Genomic DNA, 11,960 nt, shown 5'->3' with positions numbered 1-11,960 from the left:
CTGAAGGAGAGCGGGCGAGCGGCGTAACTCGATTGGCCGGTTTTACCCCACAGCTATTGAAAATAGTTACTTGAGAGTCCCCTAGCATTTATTAGCCTATTGAGTTATCAAGAACCTCTTTAAGCTGCAATATATTTAATTTTCTGAGGCTGAAATGTGAAACGGCTGGTTTACCTGTAGGCACAGGCTTTACCCGCAGAGACTGCACGCGCATCGTGACCGCATCAGCAGCACAGCACTGGCCCACTGGCAGGAGCGCAGAGTGGGTTATTTATACTGGGGTGGTTTACGCCTGTTCTCTCACACACACACACACACGCATTGTGTCTGGGTGTTTGTTTGCCCACCCACATGTAACCTAGATGTTGTTATATTAAGAAGTTTACATCTTCTTCTGAGAGCTCTCTTCTGCACATTCTAAAGCAGAATTATTATTTACTTAATATTAATGTATTGAAAAATAACATCCAATGTGATCTATGAAAGAGTAATGGCACATTAAATTCATATTTATGCTTCATATTCAAGTTTTTAAATCAGTGTGCCATTTGTAAAGCAACGTGTGTGTGTGTATGTACATGCATTCTTATATTCTTGTGTATATATATATATATATACATACAAAACTGGCCTCACTCTTGGGTATGATAGTTCTAACTCTTGCCCATCACTCAGCGTGATGCTAGCCGCAGTTGAGCCTTCGCCCACCCTGTGCTGGTAGCATCATGTCGTTGGGGTCTTAGCTAGTAATGGAAATGTAAATGACTAAACTGAAAAAAAACAACATTAATGTTTCTTAAGCCGTTTCTGCATTCTCCTGTTTTAGAGAGTGGTGCTCCAGTTCCCCTCGAGAGCCACCAAGAACTCATGACAAGAGCACAGCACACAGCGTTCAACAAATAAGAGAATAATTTATCACAATTACCTGCACCAAATAATGTGATTTATCACGATTACCTGCACAAAATAATGTGACTAATCACAACAAATTGTATGACATAATGTGATTAATTGTGATTAATTGTGCAAAAATGTGATTTATCGCAAAAAAATTGTATGACATTTTGATTTTTTTTTTTTTTTTTTTTTTTGATATATAACATCAAAACTGCAAAATGTGCAAACAAAAGAAATATGGTAGAGTAAGTGTAGTTGTGTTAGGTGTGAGTTTAGTGAACAGTGAGGGTGTGATACGTCAGGCTTTACCTTTAACACACTGCAGAGGCTGTTCTCTCGCCGAGGATGAATTTGCACTAACACTGCTGATTGGATAATCCAGCCAGTCCCAATAAAACTATAATAAAAAAAACCCTCAGAGCTGAAACTGCCAAGATTTCCCCTAATTTCTACCTGCAGCAGCCTGACTGACCCACCAGCACTGCTGCTCTGCAGCTCTACGGCCGGCAAGAAAAGAAAATAAAAACAACAGAAGAGCGGGAGGCCTTGCCCCAGGACACTGTGTGTGTGTGTGTGTTTGTGTGTGTGTGTGTGTGTGTGTGTGTGTGAAGATGTATGAAGGATCTGCATCTTCATTGTCTTTGAATTAGTGATAAAATCTAGAGAAGCCTACAGTCCTTAAAGCTGTGAATGAATGACATACAGACACTGACGGAGTGAGAGACAAAAACAGAGAGGGAGAGAGAGAAAAATATATATATAAAGATATGAAGGGTAAGAAGAGAGAGAGAGAGAGAGAGAGAGATGGAAATTGAGAGAAAAAAGAGAAAAGAAGGATTGAGAGAAATAAAGGAGGCGGACAGGATACAAATAAAGAGAAGAGGGATGAGAAGGAGAGCAAAAAGGAGAGCAGTCTGTAGAGAAAAAGAGGTAGGAAGGGAATAAAGATAAGGAAAGAGAAGAAGAGAAAGAGTGAAGAAAGAAAAGGAGACAGAAGGAAAAGAGATAAGGAGAGAGGAACAGAGACCAAGAGACAGATCGGTACAGAGGGAAAGAAAATGTGGCAGAGAGAGAGGGAGAAAAGAAAGAGGAAAATAGACATGAGGGGAAAGAAAAGGGAGAGATAGAGAGAGGATGGAGTGAGTGAGTGAGTGAGAGAGATAAAGAGAGAGAGAGAAACTTTGTCTTTTCAAAACTTCCCTCCCACTCCCTCCCTCTCTCTACCAGCTCTCTCTCTCTCTCTCTCTCTCTCTCTCTCTCTCACACACACACACACACTCTCTCTCTCCCTTACTTTTTTTTCTCTCTTCCTCAGACTCCGGCTGGCCACTGCCCGCAGCAGTAAAGCGGACTGCTCTCCTTCACACACTCTCACACTCTCGCACACACACACACACTCACACACACCGGGAGTCTCTAGAGATCAGCGTCGGACCCCATGGCTCTCTCACACCTAAAATGAAAAAGAAAAAATCTCTCTCTCCGCGTGTGTGATCTGTGTGTTTTTGAGTTGATCCCGAAGCAGAGTTTCTGCGAAGCGCGCACACACACACACTGTGTGACTCCGGAACTCGCGCTTGCTCCGCAGAAAACAGCAGGAAAAGTCGGGATAACAAAGTGTACGGATTCATCCCGAAGTGCAGTGAGTACTCTTTTACCACTCTACGCCTGTGAGTGTGTGTGTGTATGTGTGTGTGTGTGTAAGTGCTGCGTTGCTTTATCATTTAAAATCAGCTTGTGTGTCAGTCCGGTCTGCAAACAGTTCATTTACAGAATTGTAATCAACTGAAGCCATTTCTAGACTTTTAGAATACATTTAGAGCAGCATGTGAAATGATCTGTATGAAATATTTCCACATGTCTACCTTACTTTAACATTTAGGACAAATTTCATCACTAATCTCTCACAGCACCCGTAGAACCCGCTTATTACACACGCTGTTGTGTAATAACTGCACTCATTTCTGCACTAATAAGTCCAGTTATTATACAGTTACTAAAAACTGCAGTGGAGCTCTGATTATTTATAAGCATGTTTAAAGCAGCACAAAATGCTCTACACAAATAGGAACATATAATATTTTGAAATACAGGCAAAATACATGCAGAAATCAAAGGGAAATTGAGAAGGAATCATAAAAGTAATGTGCTATAATCAAAATATCCCACATTTAAAAAAATATAATATCTCAGTAAATGAACAAAAAGTGTACAAATAAAGAAACCAGTTAGAAATGTGTGTGCAGCACACGCCACGGGTCACTTTACACAGCAGAGCTCCCAAATGCGCCTCGACTGTTAGTTGAGCCAGTATCATGAGCATATATTATATTAATTATTTTGTTAAAACAAACTAAAACATTTTTAAGACTATTACCAATTCCTTTTTGGTACTGGATACAAACTCCTATTCCTGTTTTAGCTCTCCGCAGGTGAGGACGGACCTGTACACAGGTGTAGATTAATTAGAGGTGATGTAAAATAGCTTTTATGTATTTTATATATATATATATATATATATATATATATATATATATATATATATATATATATAATGTGTGTGTATGTATGTATTAGTTTTATTATTTTTCTTTTAGAACCACTGCATTTTAATATCTTTATCTTTTATTTGCTTGCGCTCTTCAAAATTAGACTAAAAGACCCCTCAAAAACTAAAATACCTCTGTTTGGAGCGATGCTTAAATAAAAACACCAAACCATAATCACTTTTGAAAAAAAACTCAAAGCATTTTGAGAAACTTTCAAGAACCTCCATGTTGTGTAACAGTACTACAGCAACTAGACAACAGCATGTCTAAGGCTAAAGACTATCTACACCAGTTAAAATAGGTCCCTTTTAGTGGATGCTTGGTTATAGAATTGCTTTTTGGTGATATTGAGAGATGTGCCAGGCTGAAGAACCTTTTAAAATGATTAAAGGACCTCTGTATCTATTATAGAACTGAATACCCACGCCGAAAACTATTTGAGAACCTTATTTTTTTTTTATATAGATGCGCAAATGTGCATCATTTAAAGATGTATTGCAAAGTTCAAGCTAAGAATCAGGGAAGACCCTTTCAGTGGCTATTTGTTATGTAACAGTTTTTCTGTATAAAATAGAGACGTGACTGTGCAGGGCCTGTTTTAAGGCTACAGAACCTACACATAATTTAAAGGGTCTGTATGTTCCACGCTAAAATTCAATTGAATGAATCTATAAGTGGATGTTTTGTGTAGAACTGCTTTTTTAAAATAAAAAAAAGACAAATGATAAAATAGTTTGAAGAGCCTACACACAATGTAAAGATTCTGTACCAAGGACAGAGTGATGGGTGGAAGCCAGGAACCCTTGCAGAACCATGTTGTTTGTAAGGGCGCAGCCTCTCCGGCACAGTATACAACACCAGCACAGTCCGAGTTCAGCCAGTTTGACGTCCGGTGCCATCTGCAGCGGCAGGAATGCGCGGCTTCAACCTCTGAAACAACTGCTAATGTTCTTGTTCCTTACACTTATCTGTATGTCTAGAACGTGACCCTCTTCTTAAACACACTTCAGCACAAACTACTGTAGGATTTCATTTTAGTGGACGTTTCCGTTCAGTTCACAAAAATACTGTTTGTGTTTAGGCAGAATTTTTCCTTTCTGAACGTTATTTTATTTTATTGCTCGATTTGAAAACAGCAGCTGCTCTTTACCCCATTTCATTATGAACAGACTCCATTACTTAGACTTACTTAGAATAAGAGCAGTTAAAGCTACATTTACTGCCAGGAGTTTATTATGTGCTTCTCCTGTAAAATAAAATGTACAGGTTTTTGTTCAGACAGAAAAACAAAACAGTTGAATCTGTCGATTAAACAACATTTGGGTATTTTTTAAGTGAATATTTTAATATTAAACCCTTTAGAAATAGATTCAGTTTATTAGCATTTTAAAGTAGACACCAGCTTCAAATGAGTGTTTTAGAAAGAAACTGGACTTAAATTACTGTAAAAAAAAAGAAACTGGACTTAAATGAGTGTTAAAAAAAGAAACTGGACTTAAATGAGTGTTTAAAACCAGACACTTTATTAAAAGGAGTGTTTAAAACCAGACACTGGATTTAAATTAGTGTTTAAAACCACAAAATTTGCAATTTCTCAATTAAATTAAGGTTCAAATGATTTTTTTTCCAGGAAAAATAAACTAACATTAGGGCGTTCTCTCAGTGTCTGGTGTGATGATGAAACGGCTCTCCGTTCTTTTCATGTGCGCTTGTTTATCTAATTATTTGCTAACGAGCCGTCTGATTGAGGCTGTTGACCCGCTGTATTTGCTTTAATAAGGCCAATGTTTGAGCGAATTGCTAAGCTGTCATGCACCGAGTGGCAGTCGGTAGTGCTGTTTGCTGAAAGCCCAGTGTTTTGCATCTGTCTTTCTATCTGTGTGTGTGTGTGTGTCTGTGTGTGTGTGTGCGTGCTGCAAATGGTGCATGCTGAAAGACGCAGAGGGTTAATTGATCCTGTTTATGAGGGGCAGAGAGGGGAGCGGAGGCTGGAGAGCAGAGCCGCCACTCGGCCCTGTTTGGTAAATATAACAGGGTACCATTATATTCACACCCCGTCGGTCAGCTCAGGAACAGGAAGCGGACCCCGATTCTCCCACTCCCGCTGTTTATGTTGACGTGTAATCGGCCAGTTTGTTTACGCGAGGAAGCTACGGGGTGAAGATTGTAAACAACGGGCAATGATCGCTTTCTGACCTCTTGACCTTTACAGATCGTGTTAATTGTGTATGCAAATAGCTGGCAGTTATTAATGGTGCATGATGGGATGGTTAGTGATGTGTGTGGATTAGAATTAGGATTATTATTCAGATTTTATATTGAAATGAGCTTGAAAGGAATAAAGTAAAATATAAAAATTTTTACATTTCATTTAATTTATTAGATTTTTTTACAGAAGTGAATACATTTAATGTTTTAGTTTCTTATTTTTAAGGTTGTTTTCTTCAGGGCAGTTTTTTTGTGCATCTCGTTGGGATTGTGGGGGTTGTTGTGATTACGCTGCGGTAGGCCGAGCGGGGGATAGCCAGTGTATCATGTTGGAGGTCCGTTCAAAAATGAAGCGGCCTTCTGGAAATCATTTCAGAGCCTGAGTAGCGCAGCATTAGCAGATTTTCGTGTAGCTATTCACCGGATTGCCGGGCAGCGTGTCAGAGCGAATAAAACGCAGAGAGACAAATTGCATGTCACCAAGACGAGACACATCTGCCAGGAATTAACGTTTTAATTACATATCAGGCTTTAATCGGTATAATCTGCACGGGAAACAATGGAAAAGCTCCTGCTACGCCGTTAATGAGTGTGTGTGTGTGTGTGTGTGTGTGTGAAGTTTTTTTTTTTTTTTTTGGTGAATCCTGGTTGGTGATAGCGAGGCTTGGTTTTGAGTGCAGTCTAATAATGCTGTGCAATATTATATGTCTAATAATATCTAATAATCATTTAGTGCTGAGTAAAGATCTGCTTACACGTTCATATTATCAAACACATTATTATTTACCTTGTTTTATATAGAATGGTCAGCTGATTTACTCTAGACTAAGCACTTTTTACTGTTTTATCCCTCAACAACGTTCCCTTCTCCGGTGTTTTTACTGCTATATGGTATGAGCGCTCAGAGACAAGTGCAGTGTAGCGTTTTTGTATACTGTGTCTAATTCAACTCACATCTGTGTCCAATTGTTGTCTACATCGACATTCTCTGCGAATAGATTTATTTTTCCTGGGCCACCATGTGGACTCAGCTGACCATCTTAAGTGGGGATTAGTTGTTTTTAAGTTATTTTGATTAAAGCATTGTTTTTAAAAACTTGTGACGTGCATGAGCCTGTACAGTTAAACTACAGTAATGCGGGAAGTAGAGGTGGATAAATGGGGAGATTTCGGGGTCAAGGGTTGCATTTCTTGAGTTATTGCTATTTTTTTTCAATTCAGCACTAATTAGCATGTATTTAAGGTTAAATCAGTTAGAAATTCACTCTGTATCCACTGTCTGCTCTGAAGAGAATCACTGACAACCATCTCAATCCACTTCCTGAGATTCTTCAGAAAGTGTTTAGTTCCACTTGGTCAGTGTCAGAGTGTGTGTGTGTGTGTGTGTGTATGTGTGCATGTTAAAAACTGGGCCGTGTGTTTGCCTGTGGAAACGCAGAGCTAGAAACAAGCAAAGCGAGACAAAACCCTGAGCAAACACTCCTGAGTGACGTGCGCTCGGCTTTTTGGCTTTTTTTTTTTTTAGGACGCTTGGCTTTGTTCTGCAGCATCAAAGGCAGCTCGGTTCAGGTTCAATTCAGACGAACATCAAAGATGCTGAATGCGCTCCCTTTTTCCCTTTTTCTTAAACAGTAAATATTCAGCGGTGTGGGAGAAGGGCTTGTTTTTGCTTTTATAAGCCCCGCCCCCACACCCACCCCCCTCACCTGGAGAGAATCACCTGCTGGTAGAGAGACAGCCAAAACCAACAAGCTCTCCACTTCATACACAGACTAATCTCAATCTACCACCACTTCTGCCCTTTTATTTTTGAGTCCTCGCCTTCTTCACGCCATTCCTCATCATCTGCTGTCGAAAAAGCTTCAGCCTCAGTTTCACTGAGGATTCACACACATATGTCATAAAGAAATAAATATGTAACGTCAAAAAGATTGCTGTTTTTTAGTTCATTAATTATATATATGGTGCCATTTATTTTAGTAGTTTATTTATTTATGCGGAATTTCACGTTTGAATCCAGAGGCATTTTACTTAATTGCTTCGTAAGCGTACGTAAGCGTAAAATCTGAAAACCTTAATTATTCAGTACCTACAATAAATAAATACAAATCTACTTTGAAGGATTTCGAATCTACATTGAGCTATTCAGTGCATGGTTGGAAGTATCTACTATGACTATATACTACACTACAAATTTACTACTCAGTATCTACTACAAATGATTCAGTATTTACTCTAAATAATTCAGTAGCTACTATAAATGATTCAGAATCTAATATAAATAATTCAGTATATATTGTGAATTATTCATTATCCACTATGAAATATTGAATGATTTAGAATCTACTGTAATTAATTCAGTATTTACTCTGAATGATTTAGTATCTAATATGAATGATTCAGAATCTACCCTGAATTATTCAATATCTATATGCATGGTTAACTATCTACTATAAATAATGAATTATCTACTGTGAATGTCTCGGTAATTACTATAAATGATTCAAAGTCTACTATGAATGATTCAGAATCTACTGAATCATTCAAGAATTATGCTAAGATGTTTGGACCTATTAGTTCTTATTTATTATGCTAACATACGATTATGTAGATATTATACGTAATAATGAACTGATACTGATATTGGAACTTGTATGGAGACTTGGATTCTGTATGTGTACTGTTTGAATACTGTAGCTGAACTGAGCAAGTAGGTGGAGAGTCAGAAGAACAGTTCATGTGGCTTGTTGTTCAATGTGGGTAAGGCTGATCTGTGCTGGAGGAGTGTGTGTGTATGTGTGTGTAGGGCAGCGTTTTTGAGGAGTGTAAAGGCCGTGGCCGGAGTCAGAGTGGACAGCGCAGCGAGAGTGTGTCTGCCAAGTGGAAGAGTAATAGCAGCATTTGTAGAGTCATAAGAAACACATGCGGCTCCGTATGTTCACCATCTTACTGTTTCTAGCAAAGATGCACCACAGTGCTCTCCCCCACCCCTCTCTCTCTCTCTCTCTCTTTCCCTCCCGCAGCCTCGGGGCTGATGGTCGTTAGTGCCTGTCAGTGTGAAGGCAGAGGGAGTGCAGATAAATTTCAGATAAGCGTCGATTGCAGATGAAAGATGTGCCGAGGATGCTGCGGGGGGTCACACTCCACTGCTTCTGTTCAACACCTCTCTCTCTCTCTCTCTCTCTCTCACTCCCTCTGTCTCTGTTCAGTAAGTTGACCATATTTAGATACAGTATTGCTGAAACAGGACTGAAACGTTCCTACACTGAAGTACAGTGCACAAGTTGCGTAAACGGTAAATCTCTCTCCAGGTTTGCTGTTTTGTTTAGTTTTTTTTTTACTTTTTGACATAATTTGAATCTGATGATTGTTCTTTTTATTGTGCCAAAGCATCATACTGAATGGACCAATAGAAATGCTCCAAAATGATCTGAAGTAAAAACATTTACTTTGATGTCCAAAGTTTAGTTTAGGTTTTTTACTGATCCTGTAAATGTAATGTTTTAGACATACAAGCTTTTTTTGTGACAGCGAAGTCGTTACGTGTGACTAGCGCTGCACAGTATATGGTTTCAGCATTGTTAACGCACTATGCACAGGTGCTGTAGTCACATCGGAAGACGGACATGCAATGTCAAGTTGAAATCTTTTTTGCTGTTTGATATGCAAGGAAATTTACCGGAGGTTGATTTTATCTGGCCAATATTGTTTATTTCATTAATTTGTTTCCAGTCTTTTGGATTGGATACACATGGATACACATAGTGCATTATTAATATCACTACACTTTGGATCATTGACTTTGGGGAAATCTGGTGAAAATTCCTGTATTTTTTAATATAGCACCAGATATAGCAGAAATAACTCATTTCGCAGTGTCAGTTTTCTCCAGTTTTGTGCAGCCCTAATTATAAAGTATTACATTATATACATATTATAAAGTTACAGTTGCTACGTACATAAGTTACACTATTACAACTTTAGATACACGTTACGCTGTTGTTACATTCTGAAGTTGTGTTATTGTAACGTACCTGTATAAGATACATTATTATTGTCATGAACATGTCTTTAAATAGAATAGAAATTTCAAAAATTCTACATTTTAATCTCAAGAAAATTTTAACAAGAAATGATCAAAGATCACAGGTCAAATGAACAGTCCATCTCTCTCTCAAGATTCAAAGATTCAAGATTCAAAGAAGCTTTATTGGCAGGACTGTAATGGCAACAATATTGCCAAAGCATTACAAAAATAACAACAAAAACAACAAAATTACAGCTCAATAAAAGTAACAATAATTACAGAATAAGTGACAACAGTAGTGAATAAAAGCAATAGCAATAATTAATTCTTTCTCACTCACCTACCCCCTGCTGTAGGGGTATTAGCAGTAGTTACCCATGCCCCCCCCCTTTGCCCCCCCCGGCCCCTCCTCTTCCTGCTTACCTTGGCTAAGCCGTGTTTGCGTGTTGATTGGCTGAGAGCTAATCCAGTCTGCAGCTGTCCTCCTCCAATGATGAATCACCTTTCCATCCGTCAGTCCACCTCCGGTAGGAGGGAGAAGGCTGGACCTGCAGGAGGAAGCAGAGGGCCCGGAAAAAAAGAAACTAGAAAAAAAAAACTCTGCTCACAATGTGTCTCTGTTCGTCCGGCTCGGGCTTCTCCACCATAACAATAATGTTTTCTCAGACAACGGCTATTGTGTGACGGATGGGTCTGGACAGTGACACCGGGCTGGAATAACAAGGACAGACATTGTTTCAGAGGGATCAGCAGGTGGAAAAAAAAAAGACTTGAGGAGGGAATAGAGGGAAGAAAAGGGGAAAAGAGGATATCTGAGTCAAATGGTTGAGCCCCATCCAGTTTCAGGTAAGAGAGAGAGAGAGAGAGAGAGAGAGAGAGAGAGAGAGAGAGAGAGAGAATGGGCTAATTCTAGCAGCATCACTGAGACTCTTATTGAGCTGAAGTCAGGTCAGCTCTAGTACACTATCTAGAGCGATGCTGCAGAAGAACAACTTTTGGGTACCTAAAGAACCATTTAGCAAATAGAGATGATTCTTTAAAGACAAGCAGAGCAGTTTTGCATATAAATTGTGTGAGGAACATTCTTGAGGTTCTCTACCAGTTAAAAGCTTTTCCCTAGAACCTACAATATGTCTAAATCTAGAAGCCTTTAGAAACCTAGTATAAACTATTTCCTCAACTGCTCTGTGAATGAAAGGGAAAGAAAGGAGGATTTCTGATCACCTGTCTCTGTAATAACGGTTTGGGAAGGCTTTATTAATGCTTAATTAAGGCTGAATAATGCTTGAATAATTGTTAATGAAGTTTATTCTGAGTTCAACTTCTTCCCTGCCATTCCCAACGACATCACTCATTCAGTTTAAACCTCTGAACACCTTCAGTCTTCTTACAGTGGTGCTTCACTGTATCTAGAACAGTGCTCTAGAAACGTATGGTAACTCTGTAGTATAGAACTGACGCGAGAGTGAGAGAGCGATCGAGAAAGAAAGAAAGGCAGAGTTAGAGACAGAAAGAAGGAGAAACGAGATACAGAGAAAAAGAAGGACGCAATTGAAAGAAGAGAATAAGGAAGAATGAGAGAAAAAAAGAGAGAGAGACAGAGAGATATTGGCAGAAGAGAAAAAAAATGAATGAGTGAGAGGAGAGCGAGAAAGAGAGGGAGATAATAAGTGTATTTGAATGGTAGTTTGACTGTGTTTATGTTAGACTGAGCCGTCTCAGAGCTCCTCATTACAGCGTGCTCTTCTACACTCACGCTCTCCTGCTCTGCTCACTTCATAGAGATGAGCTGTTCACACACGTCTGCCTACTCGCTTGTTTTAGACGTGGGTGTTTAGTGGCTCTGTATGGTTCTGTATAGTGATGAGTAGTGTTTGTTAAAAGGAGAAAGGTCATACTACTACACACTCCTCACTGTTCACTATAAAAGGGGATATTGGTGATGAGGGTGTGTGTAGAGCTGGACTTAGTTAGAAGCAGTATTCTTGTCATAAAGTCACATTTTGTGTGTGTGTGTGTGTGTTCATGAAGGCCGACGGTGTGTAAATCTGGATGAAAACTGCACGCTGCTCAGCAGAGCTGCTGTTCCATTATTGATGTTTAAAATGAGCTTAAAGTCAATCATCAGGTGTCTCATTAATTGCTAAGTCTGGGTCAGGTGTCCCTGGCTGCATCTCGGAGGTGGGGGGAGGGGGGGGTTGGTGCGAGACACCCTCGTTCACTTCTAACAGCGACAGGGGTTCTGCATTGTATTAAAACCGTAACGATAGTGGAAAGGG

At 39.3% G+C, this 11,960-nt stretch overlaps 1 protein-coding gene across 3 annotated transcripts in view; it reads left to right on the top strand.

The window, feature by feature from the left end:
• The first annotated feature begins 2,214 nt into the window (after nt 1–2,214).
• eya1 (EYA transcriptional coactivator and phosphatase 1) overlaps nt 2,215–11,960 on the top strand; it is a 57,292-nt gene continuing 47,546 nt past the window's right edge. For 2 of the 3 annotated variants that reach the window (XM_072657156.1, XM_072657178.1), the window contains exon 1: nt 2,215–2,539. The gene's annotated coding sequence lies outside the window, so the exon portion shown is untranslated. Of the gene's footprint in view, nt 2,540–10,479; nt 10,528–11,960 lie in introns of those variants that run through there. The other variant, XM_072657164.1, reaches the window with a different exon arrangement.

This window comes from Salminus brasiliensis, chromosome 1, assembly GCF_030463535.1.
Source record: "Salminus brasiliensis chromosome 1, fSalBra1.hap2, whole genome shotgun sequence".
In the NCBI taxonomy this organism is placed as follows: Eukaryota; Metazoa; Chordata; class Actinopteri; order Characiformes; family Bryconidae; genus Salminus; species Salminus brasiliensis.
The sequence above is the reverse complement of the archived record's forward strand: the minus strand, read 5'-3'. Positions and strand labels throughout refer to the sequence as shown.